A 25,929-nucleotide genomic window follows, 5' to 3' on the forward strand; every position below is an offset into this window, starting at 1 on the left:
CCCGAACAGTGTTCGGGGCTAATTGGATATGGCCCTATATGTTTGTACTGTGCTTAATACATCACATGCTGATGGCATAAAACATTGCTCTATAGATTACACAGCAATTCAACACTAATAATGTCCATATATCTAAACTATGTTGAAATAGTTTTGTTTTTTTTTTCCTTTTTTTATATGGTGCCCATTTGTATATGGTTTATTCAGATAACACCGCACTATTTATGCAGCTTCTGAATAAAGAGTTAACTTCTAAGAATGTATTTGTAGGCACTAAAATGTTATCAGTTCAGGGAATGGGTATATTTAAATTCTGATAAAGTTCTTAATTCTATATGATATTTAATGTAATCAGTTAGCACACTGAAATTTTCTTTTAATGAACAAATTACTAACTTGCTTGTTGTATTTTTGGTCAGATTAGTTGATTTGTCTTATCTGCATAATAGCTATATTGTTTGAAATGATATATATATGAATACAGCATTGCTCCAATAGTTTGTATACTATATAAGGAACTGTTTAATATATTACTATGTAACAATTACAAGTAAGGATCTAGCGGAATTATATATCATATACTGAGCTTATTGCTTGTAATAGTAGTGCATAATCACAGCATTTAATGTATCCAACATAAATGAAATTTTCACTGAAGTAACACACATGTAAATTAGCTACAATAACTAAGTGCTGTTCACATAAGCAGCATCTAATATTGTTCAGAGTTCAAGGGGTAAATTTACTATTGGTCGATTTGCAGGTCGATTTGAGGAGTGATTTAGTACTTTTCAAATCGACTCAAATCGAATGTTTGAAAACCAGTGACTTTGCCAAATTTACTAATATTCGTTTTGAAGGTCGATTTGGGCAAAAAAAAATTTGATTTGAGTCGGTTTTGAAGAGTGATTTGCAATTCGATTTGACATGTTCATGTCCAAATCGAACGGCAAATCACCCTTCAAAACGAACTGCAAATCCCCGACACACAAACTGCTTCATGCTTTCACTTTCAGCATGAGCAGTTCGTTGTCACACAGATACATGCAGATATCAGTGAGATGCCTGTATGTATCTGGCTGTTAAAAGTGTGTAAATAGTTACATAAAAAAAAAAACAAACAAACCATGAGGTCCCCCCTAAATCAGAGCCAGCCCCGACTGCTGAAAGACAGTTCTGGTTGACTAAGTACAGGGAAAAAATGAAGTAGGGTCGCCCTGTACTTAGTACAACCAGCACTGGGCTATGGGAAGCAGGGCTGGTCCTGGATTTACAGGGAAAAACTGTGTAGGGTTCCCCTGTAAGATCCAGAACCAGCCCTGGACCCTTTCTAACAGGGGACTGATGCCACAGCCAGGGGAGCCCTATCACCGGCCCCCCAGCCGCAGCATCACAGCATCAGCCCTGACTGTTAGTCAGCCCAGGCCAGGGATCCCTGTGGAGTTGGAGACCACTTCAAAAAAAAAGGGGTCTCCCTCTCCAGGGCACCCATAGCCTGGGCTGATAGCCCAGGGCTATCCCCGCCACCCCTGGGCGGTGGGTGGTGGGTTGACTGTGTAGTTGTTGTGTAAAAATTGCTAAAAATAAACATGGTCTTTCCAGTAGAACTGCAGGTCCCAGCAAGCCTCCCCTGCATGCTGGTACTTGGACAACCACAAGTACCAGCGTGCGGGGCATTAAGGGCCCACTGGGACTTCTAGTTCACCTGTAAAGAAATGTTGCAAGAAACACACACACCTTACAAAGTATAACTTTAATACATACGTACATATACACACTCACACAATACTCACCTATATTACGTCCAGTGATCCCTTTCTCCAGTAGGCATCCATGGGTTAAATAATAAAACGAAAACCCGCCCATCGCATTAAGGAGTAATCAGTCTAACAGAATGATTACTCCTTCCCGAATGAAGTGCACAGACGCGGCTTCATCCTTTGAAGCTCCATGTCTGTGCGTTCATTGGCTGAGAGCGGTCAGCCAATGAACGGCTCCTCCATTGTACTCAAAGGTGGGAGCCGCAGAGTTACTAAAGTTTAAAGGAGCTCAAGTGGGGCTAGAGTTGTACGCCTGTTCTTGTCCTCTGCACGGGTGGTGTCGTGAGAAAGGCCGCTCTTTGACGGTCGAAACGTCGACTATGACACTATTGATGTGATCTAATAAAGTAAGGTTATCTTTTTCTACAATAAGAAACCCTGGTGAGTGAATCCTGCTGAACTGCAAAAAAAAAATAATTTTTTTTTATATATATATGCATATATATATATATATATACACACACACACAGTGTATATATATTTATATATATATATATATATTAGTTTCCATGAGGTGCGACGCTCCACGCATAAAGTATACAGCAAACACTGCTCTTAATGAGTCAATGTTTCCATGCTTATAACAGCACTGTCCTGATGAAAATTCTTCTCACCGTTCCATTCTGCAGACATATCCATTTCCCATTTCCCTGGCACCCATTTCTGGGTGTGGTATAAGAGATAGACAGTAATTAGATAGACAATGTCTAGATAGACACCAGATGTTAGACAGACAATATTTAGACAGGGACAAAAGGTCGACAGGTACAGAAGGTCAACAGGGTTAAAAGTTGACACAAAAATGGATCAACAAATTTTTTTTTTTTTTAGCCATAATCTTCGCCTTCAGGCAATTCAATTACATCACGTCTTAGGATAGGTGAACAGATCCTATTTGTTAACGCCAGCGCCTGCCCAGAAACAGACAGTTATCGGGCAAGGAGCCTGCTGAGCTCCTGAAATAAATGTCCGATAAGCAGGGCCATGGAGAGGGAGGGAATTACCCAGACTTGTTGGAGGGGCCCCGGGTCCGACATCGCTGCCATCCGCACCCCCTAGCTGCCAGCATTACCTGTCAGCAGCCCGGCACATGTTGCTGTATGCTGGGCTGCAGTGGGACCAGGTAGACTCCTCTCCCTGTTCGGGTGTGTGAGGGACCGATCACCCTGATCGCACCCAACACCTCAGCCCGCACAGTGCTGCTAATGCTTGGGTTTTTCTTTTCCAGGGGGCATGGCCACAGCTGCTGCTATTAGGCCATGACCCCTGATAAGTTTGAGCTTCAGGGCTAATTGACTTAGCTCGGGGTATCAATTAGCTTGTGGTAAAATAGCACGTCTAATTGAATTCCTCCCATAGTCTCAAATACAGATGCACCCACGTTCATTGTGGCTGATCGCAGAACAAACGTGTCCGCGAATCGCGCTATGCGCCATGCTATTGTGCGTCCTCGATTGCGGGAGTGCATCACCATTCAAGGCTATGGAGACGCAAAAGCATATCCCCGATCGCGGGAGTGTGTCTCCCATCATATCCTATGGAGATGCAAATGCGTGGCTCCGATCGCAGGAGTCCGTCTCACGCCATGCGATTCGCTGCACTATGTACAACAATGTAGCTGGGCAGATCTGCATATTGGTACAAATATAAATAAAAGGAAAAAAAGGGGGGCTTATAGTATGCACCTGCATCTCCCCTTTTTTCTGCTATACAAATATAAAAACAGTTTTCGGTCAAAAAAAAATCTTAAATTCTATTACTAATTTCTCTGCCGTTTCCAAAGTTTTTTAAAATTGGTTAATTTTTTTTAGGATATTTTTAATAAGTATAATAAAATACTGCAAAATTCACATATTTGACAAAAAAAAATTAATACTGCTATAGGTCTGATTCTGAGGTGGGAGTAAAGTAAAAAGTAAGTAACTTTGCACCTGGATAAACCATGTTGCAACGCAAGGGGTGCAAATACATTTATTATTTTTTTTATACGTGGTCAATACTGGCAGATTGTGCATGTAGCCGAAAAAACTGAGGAGCTTTATTTTTACACAGCAATTTAGCTTTGATTTTACACACATACTCCTCTCAAATCTAAATCGCTCTGTACATTTTAAATGTACCCCCATCTGAGTGCAACAATGTTTTGCCATGGTGCACAGTTAGTTGCACTTTTTAGCTTTATTTCAAGGATTTGAGCAGGTGGAGTCATGTGTCCTAAAGTTTCATATATTATATATCATTGTACAAGGCAAAAATATTCATGCATGATTTAATTAAACATGGCTTATATTCATTATTTTACATGTCCATGCAGTAAGTTCTATGTTGGCTGAATCACTTTAGCGCATTAAACATGAATTAAGAATAGGCATGAGAGTGGAAGAGCTGTACATTTTAATGAATGTCATGCAGGTCAAACTACTGGTGTGAAGATTACTGGCATAGTAAAGTCACATTAAATCTCAGATGTAAATTTTTACAAAAAAATTACGTAAACTGCCACATTTACAGTTTTAGTAGTAAATTTTAAATTTGTGCCTATTTATTTTCTCACTACTTCACTGACCCTGTGGTTTTTATTTTTCAACTTATTTGCATGCATCAGAAGATTACTACTTGTTCATGTACTAATTAATGCACATACAGCAATCCTTATCAAATACTCATTTATTGTGTGTGTGTAGTTTTAATCCTTTAAAAAGCGGCTATACCGACCTCAATGTATAAAGATATGGTTTCAAATTTGCTTACAGTAAAGATGTAAGTTTTATGGCTGCAATATTCAGGCAGAAGGTCCTGTGTGTTTTATTTTGAGATTTGTACTCTCCTGGAGCATTAGAACAGTGTTTCTCAAACTCGATCCTCATAGAACCCTAAAGGCCCCCACACACGGTGCGATATAGCAGCTGATCCGACGGATTGGAACGATATTGCTGCTATATCGTTCCGTGTGTGGGTATGATCCATATCAGCCAGTACGTGCTCCCGTGGGATAGTACATCGCATGTTCAGTTGATCTGGGGGAGCGATGTACGATCCCATGCAGTGCTACGTGGGTGGGGGAGGGGGGTTCCGGCATATCGGGTGGTCGGCCCCCCAATCGCTCCATGTGTGGGGACCGCCTGATATGTCGGCCATCGGATCGGTCATCGCATTGCAAGGTGCATATCGCACCGTGTATGGGGCCCTTAATAGTGCATGTTTTCAAGGTTCGTCAGAAATAATTAGTACCATCTACAGATCTATTGTGTTAGTCAATTAACACACCTGTGCTCCAGCTAGATGATCTGGAAATCATGCTCTGTTAATAGAGCTAGATTAAGGCTTTGGAGGGACCGGTGCACTTATGACTGGGGGGCCCTAAAGAGCAAAATTTGGGACGCAGGAATCTGGTTCTACTGCGCTAGCCTTCAGTGTGTACATGAAAAGGGAGCATGATCAAAAAATCATGCCCCCAATTCATGTCACGCAAGGTGCGTGTATATCGCTTCTCCATCTGCTCGGCTGTCACCTCCCTTACGTGCACAGCAGGTGAGAGCGGTTCCTCCCTAGCTTTCCTCACCGCAGGACAAAGCAGGAGAGAGGGGCACTTGAAAAACAGGACTGTCCCATTAAAATCGTGATAGTTGGGGACTATGCATACATACATAGTCATACACTTATACGGAATCAGTATGTAATACAGTCAGTAGGGATGTCTGTCAAAATACTGACAGCGGCATCCTGATGGTCGGGCAAGTACACTGAGCCTCCCCCCTTCTCTCACTAACCCTTCCTTCTTGTAGCGTAACCCTAACCCTTCCCGTTAGTGCCTAACCCTAACCCCCCCTTTAGGGTGCCTAATCCTAACCCTCCCCCCCCCAAAAAAACCAAAAACAACCTGACCCTAACCCCGCTATGTTGCCTAAAGCTAACACCAAAGACGCCCCGGACTTACCTCATTCAGGATGCAGTCTATCTGGATTCCGGCATCAGGATTAAAACAGGCGTCTATTTAAAACGCCCATCTTAAATCCTGCGTCAAGCATGCACCGTTGAGATTTAGACTGGCGGCATGCAGTCCGCAGGTCTGCTAACTACATCCCACTTATACACATGCATGCAGTCATAAAATCACACACTGTTACACATACAGTCACAACTACATACAACACACACAGACCCTCCAACATGACCCCTTCCATCAGGTATAAAATGCTCTGCTCCTGGACTTTCCTCCTAATATATGACAAAAATACTCACAATCTTTATTGTGTGTATTTTTGTGTGGTGCGAGCCTTGAGAAAAGGGTCCTGCGCGGCCCTGAAACGTTGGTGTTATTGGGCACCCATTAAAGATTTGAAATTGGATTTATCATATGTCGTGTTTGAGATTATATACATATATATATATATATATATATATATATATATATATATATATATATTATACAAACACACACACCCCTCTTGGTGTGGCACTCCAGACAAAGGAATAAGGAGTTATCAAACCAGCAGCACCAGGTGAATCAACGTTTCAATGCCATTTATTTAGTCATTTTCATCAGGATTAAGTGAATACAATGAACAGCTTACTTTATATGTGTGTGTTACACCCAGTGAAAGCATGCTGACTGCCAGAGTGGAACCTCCCTCCCAGATCAGACACCGCTTGATGTCATCACTGCAAGACTCGCAGTGATGACACGGGGCCTGATTCAGAGCCAGATGCTCTGACAGAGCGCTCGCTCTGAATCAGAGCCGGCCTTCTGTTTTTTTAGAGCGGCCTCCTTGCCGCTCGCATAGCTGTGGGTGACCACCCACAGCTATAGCAAGCGGCCAGGAAGATGGTCGCGATGGTCAAGACCATTGCGACCATCGGGCTTGCGACGAGACCCGTGTGGTAGGGTCTCATTGCCGCAAGCCCTTGAGTGCTTTCGGCTCTAACAGAGCCGAAAGCACTCCCACTGACATCACTTGTGATGTCAGTGGGACAGGCCCCAGATGGTAGCCACTCCCCCAGCCCACCCACCAAAGGGGGCGTGCTGTCACTCAACATCGACAGCACGCCTCCTTTGGTACGAGACCCGGAGCGACGGTTTGCCCGTCGCTATCCGGGTCTTGCGCCTGCACACGACGAAGCCGGCTCTGTCATGCGCAAGCGCACTGGGCCTCCATCGACCCTCTTGCGAGCGCACAGCACTCGAGAGCGGGTCTGAATCAGGCCCACAGTCCACCCATCACCAGCTATAATAGAATGCAACAGGTAGTAAAAACTACAGACTACTCTAATATCCACAGTATGAATAGTAACAGGAGAATCTGACAATACAAACAAACATAAACCTGATGTATTTAATATAATAGCTATTTGTCTCATGTAAAGATCTATAATAAAATAATCAATTACTATCTAATCTATGAACAAAAGTTACTAATTATAACATATTATATGGTACAGTTATAATCTCACAACGTATCTTCCAAGAAGTAACTTCTGTGCCAAATAAACAATGTATAGCAACCGCAACATATTATGTAATCTACTAACTCTGTGCATCTACATACCAGATCCGAATGACAAATATACTACACAGATTAGAAAATAAACTAAATGAAACAACCAAGTCCTAATTGCTCGTTCAGTCCCTTGGGAACAAGGGTGCCCAAACGATGTATCCAGCGAGTCTCACATCTAAGTAGCATTTCCTCAGGCTTTAGGGGGGAATATATTCTATCATGCGATATTTCAATGAATCTAGCGAATGAGGGGCTGTTGCGAAGTGTCTAGGTAATGGTTGTTCACTCATACCAGACTTTAACGCGGCCCTAATAGCCGAACGATGGGAAGCCATTCTATCTTTAAATGGCCGTTCCGTTTTGCCAATATAGGACAATCCGCATGGGCATATAATCTGGTATAAGACAATTACTGTTACATGTTAACGTAGGCCTAATCAAATATTTATTTCCGGACAATGGATGATGGAAATAATCTCCTGGAAGTATATATCAGCATGTCATACAGGTACACCTAATACACCCAAGCTTTCTATCGGTAGGTTTATAACATTTATACGATACATAGGTTTTAACAAGTATGTCTCGAAGGTTACGACCTCCTAGTGTAGCATGACAATCTTAGTATCGCACAACTTCAAATCCCCAACAGTCTGGATAATAGGCCAATATTTTTTAGAAATCATATTACTATGGCCACTAGCTTCAGTATACTTATTGGCCCAGGGTATAAATTTAGGTTTGGCTTTATTCAACTTTTGATATAATAACTCTGCTCTATTTAAACCCATAACTTTCATTTTGGTGTCATGCAGAGATTTTTCTTCATAACCTCTTTCCATAAATTTTCTAATCATCATTCATTTGAGATTGTGCTTTCACTGGATCAGATGTATATCGCTTTATTCTGAGCAATTGTGAATATGGAAGGCCTACAATAAAAGGTTTGGGATGACAACTTTGATGGTGTAATAAGTTGTTTCTATCAGTTTTTTTAGAGTAGAGAATGGTTGAGATAGTCCCTTCATGTATACAAATATTGACGTCCAAAAAAATTCACAGACCTATCACTACAGATATATATTAGTTTAACAGGGCTCTCTCTACAGTTATGTTTATCTATAATGGCAACAAGATCATCGCACGGCCCTTTCCAAACACTAAGAGATCATCTATATATCTCGTGTAAAATGCTATTCTCCTGGCTAGCTCAGGATCACTAACGATGATATCACTTTCCACCATAAACATATACTGTAGATATTCGCGTACGATGGGGCCACACTGGACTCCATCGCACGTCCATTCAATTGTAGGTATTTGTTGTCAAAATAGAAAAAAATCTTAAATCAGAATAAGTTCCAAAAGTTATATGAAGGTCCGGACCTGGAGGTAATTCTACAACTTTGGGAACTTACGCCACATTAAGCATCATCTTATTGATTAGCCCTGAGTGTCGCCTGTGGGACTATGTATTACAGCTATCTCGTGTAGAGATTTGCTGTGGATGGCACCGGACACAGAATTTATATTATCCTACGAGTGTCGGATCGTGGATTTGTATGCATTGCGGTCTGACTACACATAGTAGTATATATCACTGTCAGTCTGTTTATCATGGCACCTTGGACATTGTGGGCAGGCTATCTACATAGCGGAGCTCTCACAGCCACTTTTTTATTTTATTCAGCTGAAATGATTCTCTGTTGCATAACAGTGGTTATGTGTATGCTTGGTGGATACAGCTGTTGATGATAGAGGAGTTTTGGCAGCATAATCTTTGATGTTAGACATTGGGTTTACAACCTGCTATAGGTGATTCTAATGGCATCGGATAACGCTGAAGGTGGGCATCAGCGCATTGTATTAGAACAAGGGGCAACATTCCGCTTCTCAGAGACTGAAGCGGAAGCTATACTTTTCAATGACGTTTTGTCCGATCATGCATCTGCTGCATCACCACAAGATCTTTTCAATGATTTGTTACGCTTAAGGAAAAGGGAAGTAGATTATTTTTATCATGGACTTACATTATCCAACTACTTTATTCTAAACCCCCTAAGGAACTTTTTATCTTTAAAGAATGCACCAACCATCGGCCATTACAAGAATGAGTTCTGTAAAAGGTGGACCTCAATCCTCAAATGTTCTTTCAATTTATTACTGTTGGTAATTGAGTCAAAAAGGGAAAATTACCCTTACTAAAGGTAAAATTAAAACCGTTGAAGCAACAAGCTTGATTACTTTGGCGAATGACAAAATGCGACTGGATAACTAAATTGAACGCACAATTGGAGGCAAATAAAAATGACCTTCTAAAGTTCAAGAGTGAAAAAAGAAAAAAAAGGTAGACCTTGACTACGAACAACAGCGGGTCTATCATTGGCTCACAGCTGCCTATTCCAAAACTGACAGACGCCCTTTGTTTCGACGCACTTTGTATAGGTCCAAATTTGACACCTCTGAGGATAAAGCTACTACAGAAAGTGACACAGATCCTATCAACACACAAAAATCTAGAGGTCGGGGACATTCACCAGTGGGCAATCGCACTAGGGACCGTTTTTTAGGTCCAGGCCCACGTGTACCCACAGAGGCCAACAGAACAAGAGGCAGAGGAAGGCCACCGAGGGGACGCAGGACAAAGTCTTTAACCTCTCAGATAGAATTTTGACACCTGATGAATTATCGGTTTAGAGGAATGGCCTTTCCTTTGTCCCAACAGTCCCATTTGACAATTTACAGTGGAAGTTGGAGTCTTATATGGTCAACAAGAGTATTCAAATTAAATAATTTTTTGCTGACAAAATGTCTATTCCATCTATTGTACCTATACACCCTCAGAAGCTACAAGGAAGGTCAGCTTTTGACCCTGTAAGAAATAATGCTCTTTGAAAACGTTTACACGTCTGCTGGATAAAACCATTTGTGACGACCCCAACATTAGAAAACCAAGTTTTTGGAATTGAACTAAAGCTGAACAGTCTGCCTTAAAGAAACTTGCCCACATACGATGACGTAGTGTTCCGCCAAGCGGATAAGGGGGGAGCTATTGTCGTGTTTAACCTTCAGGATTACAAGCTCGAAGCGGAGAAACAGCTTACTGACACTGCAACATACAAAAAGTTGGTCCAGGACCCTACAATAACCTTCAAGAAAGAATTTGATACATTAATCTCTATTGCGCATTCAGTGGGTTTGATCTCGGCTGCTATTAAAAGAGCCCTTGAGTTGATTTCCCTATCAGGCCGCTTCTTTATAGGATTCCTAAATTACATATGGATACCATTAGGCCGCCAGGGTTGCCAATTATTGCGACAAGGGGCTCTTTATTTCAGCTGGAATCAACCTTCTTGGATGCCTTGGTGCATTCTATGGACTTAGGGCCTGATTCAGACCCACTCGCGAGCGGCTGTCCGCTCGCAAGTGGGTCGATGTTATGGACTGAGCATGCGCACGACGGAGGGAGCTCCGTCGTGCGCATGCGCCAGACGCGACGAGCGAAGGAAAGTCCTTCGCTCGTTGTGTCCGATCAAAGGGGGCGCGCTGTCAATGTTGATTGACAGCACGCCCCCTTTGGTGGGCGTGCCGGGGGCGTGCCTCCCTGCCGGGGGCGTTCCCACGGGAACGCCTCCCGTCAGAAGCCGGCCCACTGACATCACTAGTGATGTCAGTGGGAGTGATTTTGGCTCTGATAGAGCCAAAATCACTCCGGAGCTTGCGGTTGAAAACCTCAACCGCAGGCTCCGGCTCGCAAATTCGCAATGCATGCTCGTATAGCCTGTGGGTGGTGACCCACAGCTATACGAGCGTCCAGGAGGACGCTCCATGAAAATGGAGCCCGACCCTCATTCAGAGCGTACGGCTCTGAATGAGGGCCTTAGAGTGTCAATTTGTTAGATGTGACATTGACAAAAAATGAGGGTTGGTTGTTTCCTTCACTATATGTAAAACCTACTGACAGAAATAACTTTCTATTAGCCAGTAGTGCACATCCCGCACCTCTCAAGCACGCATTACCTTTTTCACAATTTTTACGTACCCTTAGAATTGCCAGGGATCGTGATGAAGGTTTGCGACAGTTGGATACTATGTATAGTATAAATTAAATTCTTGCAGAGGGGTTATTTGGCTTGTGAGTTAGATAAAGCCAGGTCAAAAGCTATTAACATTTCCCCATAACAATTATTTGTGAGAAAGAATAAAGAAGATCATCTGACTAAAAGACATATGTGGGTCAATCAATACAACCACATGAGTACCACCATTAGCCATCAAGCTAAGTCATTGTGGCCTACCAACACTTCAGATAAGGACCTCAAACCCCTTCATAATTCCAAATTAATGTCTTGCTAGCGTAGGGGTAAAAATTTGAGGTACTACTTAGTGCGTAACGACGTTACACAACTTGGTAAAAAACAGAATAGGTAATTTTTGGGTTCCCCCAAGTTGGGCTGTTTTAGATGTCCCAACTGTATCACGTGCAGATCCCCACAAACAGGATCTGTGTTTTGTCATCCGTACACTGGGGCAAAATATAATATACGATACCATCTGTCCTGTACCAGCAGGTTTATCATCTCTGCTATTACCTGCCCGTGTTCAAAAGTTTATATAGGGAAGACTGAGTGCACATTGAGAAAGTGTGTGGAGCAGCATCGCTAAGCCATACGTATGGCCTTGACCACAGGCACGAGTGAGTAGCCTGTGGCAAAACATTTTGCCATGCAAAAACATTCTTTCTTCCTTACACTATAGAATCATCGATCATGTGCCACCATTAGCAGGGGGTGGGGATCGTTCACGTAAATTATAACAGGTAGAAAACACATTGGATTATCAAATTGGATACTTTATCTCCAAGTGACTGGAGCTCCAGTGCTTCTTGTAATTAGTCCCAATGGTATTGTTTATTTAGTCATCACAACATTTGTTGGATATTGGGCCTTATTGATATGGTAACTAGTAATTCGTATGCAGTGTTCGTCCATTCGCTGCGTGATCTATTGAATATGCCTTCAACTGTATACACTCGATTGCACAACAGCGTTAGTTTCCCACAGTTGTTTAATGTTGCTATCGATCAAATTATTCTATTATAGGACCTGTTTTATATTAGGTCAACACAGTATTGCCTGTGTACACACACACTGTTATGCACCACTGTTTTAAATGTATGTATTTCTTGTTTGTTGTTGTGTTGATTTATCACTATGGCAACTGGGGACTTCCTGCTCCGGTAGTTTTTCGACACCGGAAGCGGTGAGTGACGCCGGGCTCACACGAGGGCTGCCTGTTATTTAAGCTTTGGAAAGTCACTGTACTGTTTATATTTTGCTTGACAAAACGCTAATAAAAGCGTTGAAACGTTGCATCCTATGTCGCATTAAGCATCATCTTATTGATTAGCCCAGAGTGCCACCTGTGGGACTCTCCTGAGTCGATGGGTGACACGATAAGTCACTGCGCAGAGCCTTTGGGGCCTAGTTTTTCAAACTGCCATCCTGTCTGCCACTGCAGTGCCACATGTTTGTGCAACCCACTTGTGTCACTTAGCATAGTCATCCAGCTACCTCGGTGCAACCTTTTGGTCTAAAAACAATAGTGTGAGGTGGTCAGAACAGCCTGGAAATGAATGTTATTGAGGTTAATAATAGTGTAGGAACAAAAAAACCAAAAACAAATTCTGTGGTTTTAGCTGCTTTTATCCTAAAAAATACAGATCTAAAACACAAAACCCGGAAGGGTGGTTTTGGCAAAACCAATCCAGATCCAGATCCAAAACACAAGTAGCCGCTGCACACCCCTAAATATTTATATATTTTAATATCTATCTATATCTATATCTATCTCTATATCTATATAGCGTTCCCGCTAGGCTGTTTTAGCGGGGCGCGGCGCCCTGCCCTCCTTCTGGAGGGCAAAAAACACCCTGCCCTCCAGGAGGAGGGCAAAAAGCGCCCTGCCCTCACAAGCCTGCGGGAGCCGTTCTCACCCGCGGGACGCAGTGTCCCGCGGGTGGAGAAACATGCGGTGACCCGGTCACCGCCGGAGAATAGACGCCGGGCGCATGCGCCCGGCATCTATTCTCCCTGTCTGCAGGGCTTGGGGGCTGCCCGGCGTGTCCGTAAGTGCCGGGCACGCCCCCAAGAGTGACGAAAAGGGGACGCGTCTTATAGACACGCCCCCTTCTCTGATGACCGCGCCCCCTTCTCGGACGCGCGCGCGCATGCCCTCTCTAGCTCCGGCACCCTACCTCCCGCCGGAGCTAGAAGGAACACTATATATATATATATACATACATATACACATACATATACACATACACACACACACATATACACACACACACACACACACACACACATATATTTATTTATATTAGGGATGAGAGGGTTCGGTAGTCTGAAATCTGAAACACACCCCCCCCCCCCCGGCTTGGCCGTCGTTATTCGGGTCTTGCGCATGCACACGACGGAGCCGCCTCCATCGTGCGCATGCGCACTTGGGCAACATCGACCCGCTTGCGAGCGCTCAGCGCTCGCGAGCGGGTCTGAATCAGGCCCAGAGTCAGGCTCGGGTTTTTCCGCTTGGCTTGGATCTGAAATCTAGGCAAAACATCATCCTGCTGTCGGATTCATGCGGGTTTTGGATTCTGTAAAGGTCTCATGATCGCCGCCATTTTTCATTCCGGCTGTGGAGTGTGCAAAGTTAGGGAGCTGGGAGCTCAGTGTTGTGTTTTAGACTTAGTTATAAAAATAAAAATTAATAAAGTACTGCTGGCTGGCTACTGTGAAGAGGGAGGGAGGGAGGGAGCTTGGAGCTGTTGCTGACCATAGGGGCTGGCTACTGTTGTCCATATACAATACATAGGGGATGGCTGGCTACTGTTGTCCTTATTCCATATATGTTGTCCTTGTCCATATAGGGGCTGGCTGTTGTCCTGTCCATAGGGGCTGGCTGGCTGTAGTGCTGTGTTGTCCAGGGGGTGCTCTGTCCTTCAGGGTTGCTCTCTTCACCCACCCCAGTGTGAAAAGCTGGGCTGGCTGGCTACTGTGTCCTTGTCCATAATTGACTGGCTGTTGTCCTGTCCATAGGGGCTGGCTGGCTGTAGTGCTGTGTTGTCCAGGGGGTGCCCTGTCTGCTTTAGGAGTACGCTCATACATATTTTTACAGCGGGTGCCATGTCTGCTGTAGGGGTACGCTCATACAAATAATTTTGGAATTCAGCATTTCACCGACTGCTGTCCTTTGATTAGTGATTTGGGCAGATATTTGGAATAGATCGCTCATATTGTGTAAGCACTAAGGTGGATCAAATACCTATGCGCAATACAGGTAGTGAATGTGTGGGTGGAACCTACTTTCAGCACATCCATTCACTAGGAACTGGTGAGGCCCTTTCAGCTCACATATAGCATGCCTTTAATGCGTGTAGTTGTAGATTTAATTTAATATGACTTTTCGTCATTTGCTGGAGAATAGGACATGTGCTGTTCTTCTAAAACAAGGTATATTTTTCTCTTTACATTAAGTTTTCTACTAAAAAGTATTTTCTTGCTTTGATTAAATAAAAACAAAAAAACCCTCGTTTAAATCCTCCACAATGTGAGCCATAAAAACAATTAATATGAGAATATAACAACCATCTCTACATAATACTAGAATAATATTTTGCAGCTTTATTCTCTGGTCCTTTAGAGGACACCTAACAGCTCAAGGAAAGGGATTTTTTTTGCGTAAAAGTAAAAGAGAGACTTCTGGCCAAACAGAGAGCCAGTAAAAAGTAGACGTGACAGTGACAGATTAGTGGCGAGATGAATGCCACCTAGGCTCTTTTTTCTGGTTTGGAATCCAGCCATCAGTGCCACCAGTGTTCCTCCTGACCTCCTCTGTAGTATGCATCTCTCTGCTACTGTGGTAACTCTCCTTTTGATAAGGATGAGAGCTATGGCTTCTACTGGATCGGTGGCTGGAAGAGGAATCATATCTGTGTGGGGGAGAATGATCGGATCCGTGACTGTACTGACTTTGGTGAGGCGGATAATGTGATGGCGAGTAACTGGGTTGGGCCATCGTTGCTGTGCTGGATCCATGAGGGGTTTCCGACCAATATAAGTTATTCATCATTGCTTGACTTTGAAGATTGTCCGGAGAAGAGTAAGATCTCTGATAGTTTGGAACAGAAGGTGAAAATTCAGAGTATTTTGTGAACTCCCCTTTGCCATCATGCCTGTGGTCATGTGTCGATGGCCCGTTTCCAGTAAGACTGCCATTTCCTTGTGGCGAGTAGGCTGCGCTATTTGCTTCTGCGTTGCCATGGCTGCTTCCTGATCTGAATTTAATTTTCAGCGGCCTCCCAAACAGTTTGATTCCATTTAACAAACACATTCCATAGGGAACAGACTCCTCATGTTTGAAATTGACAAAAGCAAATAGTTTCGACTTTCCATCCTTGTCCCTTGGAATTTTAACGTTAATTGCAGGACCAGCCTGCAGAAACACCTCGAACAGGATCTCCTCGGTGGCCCTGGAATCTAAGTTCCCCACGAACAGCATCCTATCAGCTTCGGCGGCGCCCATCTCTCTCCTGAGTCGATGGGTGACACGATAAGTCACTGCGCAGCGCCTTTGGGGCCTAGTTTTTCAAACTGCCATCCTGTCTGCCACTGCAGTGCCACGTGTTTGTGCAGCCCACTTGTGTCATAGTCATCCAGCTACCTCGGTGCAACCTTTTGGTCTAAAAACAATAGTGTGAGGTGGTCAGAATAGACTGGAAATGAATGTTATTGAGGTTAATAATAGCGTAGGAACAAAATAAAAAAACTAATTCTGTAATTTTAGCTGCTTTTGTGCTTTTTTCCTAAAAAATACAGATCCAAAACACAAAACCCGGAAGGGTGGTTTTGGTAAAACCAATCCAGAACCCAAAACACAAGTAGCCGGTGCACACCCCTAAGTATAAATAAATATATATATATATATATATATACACACACACACACACACACACACATACATATTTAATATATATAGAAAAATAATAATGAAACGTGCGCCTAATAGTGTAGTATTTTAGACACAAATGAATCAGTGCTCAAATGAATAAATAATGTGTGTACCAAAAAGTAAACAATCAAAAGCTTATCTGATAGTCAGGCAGTACTTCAATGGTCAGGTAACTTGAACCGATACCACTTTCCAAGTTTCCAAGGAATGCACCTTTGTGATAACCTTAAATTTTGGCTTGCAAATTTTTGACCATTAACAAAACATATATGGTGTAGTATTTTATGTAACAATTAGAAACACCACTGGACGTACAAATATCTGCATACCAAATTATGCGTTATTCAATGCATATATGATGTCACTCCTCTGTGCTTCAGGTCGCAATCAATACCAGTCTGGCTTCATAACAACAATTAGAAGACCTCAGACCGGAAAGGGAAAATCTCCGTAAATATTTTAATTAGGACCAAACATACAGCACAACAACAGAGTAAAACCAACAACTTAAAATCAAAAAAAGTAGTAAACGCTTATCGTTTGGTATAGTAGCAGGTAACAGTCCACTTATGGGGGTTTAGGAGAAACAGACCCAATGCGTTTCGTTTCTCTGGACTTCCTCAGGGGTAACATCAGTGTCCTGGAGCAACCCTTTATATACCATCTACTGTAGAGGCAATTAAGATTTGTGCCAGAGCGTTTAAGGCACGTCGTCCGCGCATGCGCATTATGCGGTGGCCATTTTGGTGACATCATATCCGCGTCACTCATTAAAACAAAAAGTATGGGCTAACAAGAGAAGATCCACAAGCGCCGTTTAGCACAGCGGACGTATGTGGCTCCAAGTGGGTCGGTTAGTGCGGCTGGTATCCCTAGAAGTACCTTGCCGCTCGGAACGGAAGTGCGGGCTGGCACTTCCGGGTCTTACTGGAGGGCGGAAGTATACAGACGCGGCCATCTTATGGATGGCGGCCGTCTGTTAAATATGCGGCGATCATCTTTTTAATATTAGTGGCTGCCGCGGCCATCTTGTGAATGGCGGCCGTGCATATTAGCAGTCACGGCCATCTTGTGTATGGCGGCCGTCGGCTAAACATACAGCGGTCATCTAATCGATGTAAACAATATCCTATAGTGGCCACCAATCTGCTCCTCCACCATTTTGTGTGGGGACAGACTAGTTAGCAATAGGCAGCCATCATTTGGGTATACATACAGCAGAAATACAGTTTATATGAGAAAACTAAGAGTATATATATATATATATATATATATATACATATACGCGCACACACACATACACTACCGTTCAAAAGTCTGGGGTCATACAGACAATTTCGTGTTTTACATGAAAACTGACTTATATACCAAATGAGTTGCAAAATGAAAGAACATATAGTCAAGTCATTGGCAAGGTTAGAAAATTTGTCCTTCAAACTTTGCTTTCTTCAAAGAATGCTCCTTTTGCAGCAATTACAGCATTGCAGACCTTTGGCATTCTAGCTGTTCATTTGTTGAGGTAATCTGAAGAAATTTCACCCCAGGCTTCCTGAAGCACCTCCCACAAGTTGAATTGGCTTGATGGGCACTTCTTGCGTACCATAAATCAAGCTGCTCCCACAACAGCTCAATGGGGTTGAGATCTGGTGACTGCGCTGGCCACTCCATTACACACAGAATACCAGTTGCCTGCTTCTTCCCTACACAGTTCTTACATAATTTAGAGGTGTGCTTTGGATCATTGTCCTGTTGGAGGAGGAAATTGGCTCCAATCAAGCGCTGTCCACAGGGTATGGCATGGCGTTGCAAAATGGAGTGATAGCCTTTGTTATTCAAAATCCCTTTTACCTTGTACAAATCTCCCACTTTACCAGCACCAAAGCAGCCCCAGACCATCACATTACATCCACCATGCTTGACAGATGGCGTCAGGCACTCTTCCAGCATCTTTTCACTTGTTCTACGTCTCACAAATGTTCTTCTGTGTGATCCAAAAACCTCAAACTTCAATTAATCTGTCCATAACACACTTTTTTCCAATCTTCCTCTGTCCAATGTCTGTGTTCTTTTTCCCATATTAATATTTTCCTTTTATTGGCCAGTCTCAGATATGGATTTTTCTTGGCCACTCTGACTAGAAGGCCAGCATCACGGAGTCACCTCTTCACTGTAGACGTTGACACTGGCGTTTTTTTGAGTACCATTTAATGAAGCTGCCAGTTGAGGACTTGTGAGGCATCTATTTCTCAAATTAGAGACTCTAATGTACTTGTCTTGCACAGTTGTGCACCTATGTATATTCCTTTAAAAACTAGACGTTTGCAGCTAGTATAGTCATTTACCACGTTAACAATGCATAGAGTGTATTTCTGATTAATTTAATGTTATCTTCATTGAAAGAAAATAAAATGTCCTTATTTTTTAAAGAAAAGCGCTAAGTGACCCCAAACTTTTGAACGGTAGTGTACATACACAATGTCTACGCACTTTAATAGCAGCAAATTGATATAAAAAGTAAGATATTAAACTACCTCTCTGGTATCATAGTAACGCCATTCATATACCTACAGACTGTAATAATAGAAAAATATTGAAACAAACTTTGTTCTTGCAGACTGCACATGAAAGTGCAGCAGTAGTACAACTGTGGTATTTTATTGGTGGACTTGGTGAGTGTTGACAAACAGCTAAATGCAACACGTGCAGAGCGAATTTAAAAACTTTGGCCGGTTCTACAAAATGTTTGCATACACGTTTAACTGCCAAACACAAAATAAAAGTATGACCAAAAGAGACCATGGTCATACCAAGTTCAAATTATAGGTCAACCACCTATGAAATAAAAATACAACACTAGATGCAACTTTAGTGCGAATTACAGCTTTAGACGGACTGGCGTTCAACATTTTTTGTACATCACAGAATTTAAGGCAATTATTGGGGGCGATTCAATAACACGCAATGTAGAATAGCCGCGGAAGGGAGCTCCTGAAGCTGTTCAATACACCGCGCTGTTTGGCTGCGCTAAGTATTTTTTCTTGCACCCGCCTGGGGATGTGAGGAGAAATCCGACCAAAGTGGCAGGCGCGCAGCTGTTTTTCTGCTTAGCGCTGCGCTAACAGCCGCGCGCCTGGAACTTTGGTCAAAGAATGCTGGTTAATGCGCCTTAGCACCCTTATTAAGGTGCGAGAACCGGCAGTCTTCGACCACACAGCGCACTGAATTGAATAGCTGCGGGAGCTCACTCCCGGACCTATACAATTCGTATTGAATTGACTCGCCCCCATTGATTGCTAAAAGGTATGTTGATTTACTTTCCACCCAACTACCATATGAAAGAGTGGTAAATTATGCCCTGAAAATGAAACCAAAAGCCATCCAGATATTAAGTAATTTTAAAATGGTGGGCGTGGGGGGATTTTCTGTTGCATTTGATAAATGCACCTCTACTGCTAATAAAAGATAAGAATATTATAATAATTTTGTAGTTCAAATGTAATATTACGGGTTTGAAAAGTTGTAGCTGAACACCAGTTGTGTCTAGTGCACGGTCTTTGACTTACAGTATGTGATGTTCTCTAACAAAAAAATAAAAAAAAGTGCTACTGAACAATTACAATCTACAAAGCCCTCTTTATTAATAACAATGGCTGATCATTCCTCTTGCATAAACGACGATGATGATTATCATCATGTAACTGGCTAATATAGATAATGATGTTGGTGATGAAGAGTCTGACACAGCTGAATCAGCAGGTGAAATTGCAGCTAAAGATATGGACATGGGTTTTTACTGTACCTTCAGCCTCGACTGAAATAAATATTTCTCACATACAGTATCTGATGAGCAAATCATAAAAGAACTTGTCAAAAAGGTAAAGTTTCTCATGTCTCAAATACAGAAACAAATCTACTTTTGTAAACAATGTTTCATGCCATCCACATCTCATTAAACTCCCTCCCAGCCCACCTTCAAAAGGTTCTCCTCCTAGCACTAGTGCCCGCACGATCACTACACTCTATTTATCTCGGCCCCCAAAATTAATCTCACCTCCACGCTACAGCAACCCTGAGAATCTCATTCACATCTCCCCCACAAAACTCAGTCTGTAATAAACTGGTCCCCACCCATCTCATCTCCAACTCCTCCTAGCCATTACTGAAACTTGTATTTCACCCTCTGACACCACTTCTCCTGCAGCTCTTCTCTGGGGCCTCGCCTTCTCCCACACCCCCAGCCCTGGGGGTCGCCATGGTGGTGGTGTTGGGGTCCTATCACCCAGTTACTCATACCCTCAGAACCATCCCTTACATTCTCTACATTTGAAGTTCATGCTATACGCCTCTTCCAACCAAGTACACCTCCGTGTAGCTGTCATTTACCGTCCTCCTGGCCCTCCCTCCAAATTCCTTGACAATTTCGCTTCCTGGCTCCCTCACTTTCTCTCCTCTAACCTTCCCTCCATTATCCTAGGTGATTTTATTAATTAAATTGACATTCCCACAGAATACTCTTTACCCTCATATCTTCATTTAGTCTCTCCCTATGGACCACCACACCCTCCCATGTGAGTGGGCACTCACTTGACCTGGTCTTTACTCACCGTTGTGATATTTCTGATTACTTCAATTCCCCATTCCCCCTCTGTGACCATCACCTTCTCTCTTTTAACTTATCCCTCTCTGCCTGTTCTCCTCTACCTTCTAAGTCTACTATTACTAAGCATAAAATTGAAGCTACTGACACTGTTGCTTTTTCCTCCCTGCTTGAATCACTTCTCTCCCCTGTCCTTTCTCTCTCCTGCCCTGAACAGTTCACTTCCCTATACAATGCCTCCCTTACTCCTGCTCTTGACTGTTGCTCTGGCGATCACTACTCACCCCCGCAGATCCACACCTCAAACCCTGGCTTTCCGTATGCAGCAGATACCTGCAAAAGTGTTCATGAACTGCCAGGCGTCAATGGAGAAAATCACGCACTACGGCAGATTTCCTCAATTTCAAATTTATCCTCTCATGCTACAGTGCTGCCCTTTCCCTCTCTAAACAGTCAGATTTCAAAAACCTCATGTCCTCCCATTCCTCAAATCCCCGGCGTCTCTCCACTTTCAACTCCCTCCTCTGCCCATCCCCTTCTTGCCTCCCCTCCTTGCTCTCTGCCATTGACTTTGCTACCTACTTTACTTTTATCCAAACTTGACTCCATACTTCAGGACATTATATCCCAACAGACCCTCAGCACTCCTCTCCCCCCTTTCCCTGACCACCCCTCCCCATCCATCTTACCAACTCTGACATCCTTCTCCCCTGTATCTGGAGAGGAAGACATGGCCCTGATCCGATCCTCCCTTCCTTCCACCTCCCCCTTTGACCCTATCCCTTCCCACCTCCTCCACTACCTTTCTCCCCTTGCCTGTTCCCATCTTGCCCAAATCCTCAATCTCTCTCTTTCCTCTGGCACTGTCCTTTCTGCATTCAAATATGTTCTAGTCTCTCCCATTCTTAAAAAAACAACAACTTACCCTTGATCCTAACACACTCTCCAACTACCGACCCATCTCTCTCCTCCCTTTTGTCTCCAAGTGTGTTGTCTACAACCACCTTACCACCTTTCTGTCCTCCCACTCCCTGCTTGACCCATTTCAGTCTGACTTCCGTTCTCACCACTCCACGGAAATTGCCCTTACGAAATTTCAGCAATGACCTCCTTGCGGCCAAATCTAAGGGCTACAGCTCTCTGCTGATTCTCCTTGACCTCTCTGCTGCTTATGACACTGTAGACCACCCTTTCCTTCACTTGCTTGGACTATGCAATACTGCCCTCTCCTGGCTGTACTCCTACCTCTCTGACCGTTCCTTCTCTGTCTCCTCTCATGTCTCTTCTTACCTCCCGTTTCACTAATGGTAGATGTTCCCCAAGGTTCTTGGACCTCTCCTATTCTCCCTCTATACATGTTCTTTAGGTGAACTTGTCAACTCTTTTGGCCTCCAATATCATCTGCTTGCTGATGATACTCAGATCTACCTTTCATCCCTCGACATCTCCCCCTCTCTCCTCACTCGTATCTCCAGCTGCCTCTCTGCTATCTTTTCCTGGAAGTCTCAGCGCTTTCTTAAACTTAATATGTCTAAGACTGAGCTAATTATCTTCCCACCCTCCCGAATAACCTCACTGCCCACAATTTCATTATCTATTAACGGCACAACTATCTCCTCTAGCCCCCAAGTGCGCTGTCTTGGAGTTATCCTTGACTCCTCTCATTCAAACCATACATTCAGTATCTCTCACAGTCCTGCCGCTTCCATCTCAAAAATATTTCCAGGATCAGGCCCTCTCTCACCCCGGAGGCAACTAAGACCCTCATAGACTCACTGGTCATCTCCAGATTGGACTATTGCAACCTCCTCTTATCTGACCTCCCTGACTCCCACCTCTCTCCACTCCAATCTGTCCTCAATGCTGCTGCTCGGCTTATCTTCCGCTTCAAACGTTCTACATCTGCCTCCCCTCTCCTACAAGTCCTACACTGGCTCCCCTTCCCCTTTAGAACCCAATTCAAGATTCTTACACTCACTGACAAAGCCCCTCACACAATCCTCTTCTATTTACATCTCTGATCTCATCTCACTTCACACTCCTGCTCGCCAACTTAGCTCAACAAATGCATGCCGCCTCTCTTGCTAACTGATTACTTCTTCCCACTCCCGCCTCCAAGATTTTTCCCATGCTGCTCCCTAACTCTGGAATGCTCTCCCTCTCAGACTCTCCACAAATCTTCAAACGTCCTTTCAAGACCCACTATTTCATCAAAGCCTTCCAGCTCTCATCCTAACCTACTACTCCATGCTTCTTCCTCACTGTCTACCCCATCTGTGTCACCCCTGTGCCTCTCCCCTTTAGAATGCAAGATCTCACAAACAGGGCCCCCTTCCCTCACTCATATGATCATCTACTGCACTTGGTTGGTGATGCCCTGCTGCTTTTGAGTGATTGCTATTACAGCAATGTTTATAAATTAGGTCCTTGTCCCACATTCTTTTGTACTGTAAGTCGCTATTTTCTTGTTTGCTCATTTGTTTATGTACTTTGTGAAGCGATGCAGAACCCGTGTGGCGCCATATAAATAAAGGATAATAATAATTCCATAAATAACAAATAGGTAAAAAATGCAAAGTAGTCATTTCAGGAGTCTTAAATTACTTGCAGAATCCCATATATGACTATTCTAAAGTTAACATTTCTCATTTATTCTCTCTATCTAGTCAAACAATAATAAGGAAGCAAATAGAAAACATTGAGAGGCTAGCAATATGCACAAAGTAAGCAGACACAACTGTACTAGAGGTTAAGAAGGAGGAACAGCAAAAAAAATACCTCATGAAGGGTCGGACTTGAATCATCCCAAGACACAGGTGTGCTGTATTTGAAAGTAAATGTTTGATCTTGAAACTGAAAAAGCAATTTAACCAGGACAGCTAGAAATGCAATTAGCTGGAATAGCAGCAAAAATAAATACATATATGCCACTATTCGAGGGGGGAGGTAAACAAGGCCACCATTTGGAACTGGTATACCAGTCCCTACTGTCTATTCCATCCACTAGCGTAGAGCAAGAACGTACTTTCTCTGCAAACGAGTATAGCAGTAAAAAAATTCAAAGCCAGTTTAGCGATGAGACCCAGAACACCCTTTTTCTAAGGTCGTACTTTCAGTAAATTAAAAAAACAACAACATTTTTTTACAATATTGCAGTTTGCATTACATCATCAGCCTAGTCAACTATTTTCAGTGTAGAGATTTGGGCTGTTTTAAAATTTTTCGTTGCATTTGCTTTCTTAATCCCAAAATTAATCAGAGGCTCTCGGGATCGTAGCCCAGCAATCTTTAAATAATTTTGGGACTGAAATCCCTAGTTGAGTTACAAAAAAATAAAAATAAAATATAGTGTAAAACTAATATAAGTGAAAAAAAAAGCAACCAAGTGCTCAAAAACTGCCTGAGTGGCAAATATAGGATATTGTGCCCATCCAAAAAACTTGCTTCATAGAGCGAAAAGGGAAAAGTGATTCCTAGACAGCCTCAACAACTCCCTGATTGGTGTATCACTGACATATGGAATAGGTTGTACCACAAAATCAAATATTCATACCAGTTTCTTTAAATGAGAAGACCACAGTATCTCTTATCCGATATGCCACATTTAGAGTACTCCCAAGGTCATCGATAGGGAGATAAATATACTATATGGTAATACGATGTAATATGGTCGCACGTTCACAAAAATTTATTAAACTATAAACACATATTGCACATACATTTAGAAATAAGATCTAAAGCTTATCTGATCAACATATGTCCAGTAAAGTATCATGTAGAGTCCAATGTAGTATAGTAGAAGAGGAAAGGTCCAGAACAGTTCCAATGCATTTTGTCCTGCTGAATAGCCCAGGGAGGGAGCTCCTGAAGCTATTCAATTCACTGCGCTGTTTGGTCCGACTAAAGGATTTCTTCTCACACCCCTCTGAGGGTGTGAAGAGAAATTAAACTAAAGTGCCGTCCGCGTGGCTGCTTTCCTGCTTTAGTCAGAGAATGACTGTTCTCGCGAATAAACACCTAGGTTAAGTTGCGAAAAACTGCATTCTCCGACTTAACTGGCAATTGTCGGACCAAACGTAGGTGGTGAATTGAATAGCTCTGGGAGCTCCCTCCCAGGGCTATTCAGCATCGCGCGGAATTGAATCGAGCCCATGGATACAACAATGACAAGCATGAGGTTACAAAGACCCATAAAGGCAGTTGAAGTTTGTACAACGTTGTGTTATTATGAGGTCTTTATCTGTGACATACTTTGCAGGGACCAGTGTACTTTGTTTGGGAGGTACCTCCTCTATTGCTTGCCATGTATAAATGGACCTTCAATGTTTTGGGAACACAGGGGGTGATTCAGCACTGGATGGAATTGAAAAGCAAGCAGCTTTTCAATTCTGTCCTTGCTTTTATGTCAATGCAAAAGGAGGAGTCATGCCTCCTGCATGCATTAATGATCCAAAGCATTGGCCGGCTGAGTGACCATGGGGTCCTACAGAACGGCCATCGCAGATATGCAAAAGAGGCCAGGAAATCTCCCCCTGCCGACGGAAATCCTGGCCTCTTCCCTCTCTCTCCCCCTCAACCCAGTGGTGGCAACAAGCCTCCGTTTTGGAAAACTGAGGCCGTTGTCGCCCACAAATGGCAGCAGACTCTCAATCACTGACAGGCTGCTGCCACTCTGCGTCCGATCACGCAGGACCCATTCTACACAGGCGCAGAATGGGTCCTGCACACGCACACATTGCAGACTATCGGGAATCTGCGTTCAGCAGCACGCTGAATGGGGCCCACAGTGCTTTCTTATTTGAAGCCGTATGCTGGTACTAGCTGTGCATGCACATTTTATTTGTGATATGTTCAAATTACTTTTGTTGTGAATAAATCTTGTGCGTTTTGGAACCACGCTAACCTGATCAGACAGCTACGGATTACAAAATAGGCAGAGTAAGCACTGGCCTATGGGTCCCGCAAAGGAACAAAATAACATTGATTTGATCTTGAAACAAAATTA

The 25,929-nt window shown here is 43.2% G+C and overlaps 1 protein-coding gene and 1 pseudogene across 1 annotated transcript in view; both read right to left on the bottom strand.

The window, feature by feature from the left end:
- REC114 (REC114 meiotic recombination protein) overlaps positions 1-25,929 on the bottom strand; it is a 286,120-nt gene that overhangs the window by 182,698 nt on the left and 77,493 nt on the right. The window lies entirely within an intron of this gene.
- LOC148540466 (RNA-binding protein 7 pseudogene) lies at positions 15,125-15,901 on the bottom strand (annotated as a pseudogene).

Source organism: Taudactylus pleione, unplaced genomic scaffold, assembly GCF_031769625.1.
Source record: "Taudactylus pleione unplaced genomic scaffold, aTauple2 ptg000019l, whole genome shotgun sequence".
NCBI classification, from domain to species: Eukaryota; Metazoa; Chordata; class Amphibia; order Anura; family Myobatrachidae; genus Taudactylus; species Taudactylus pleione.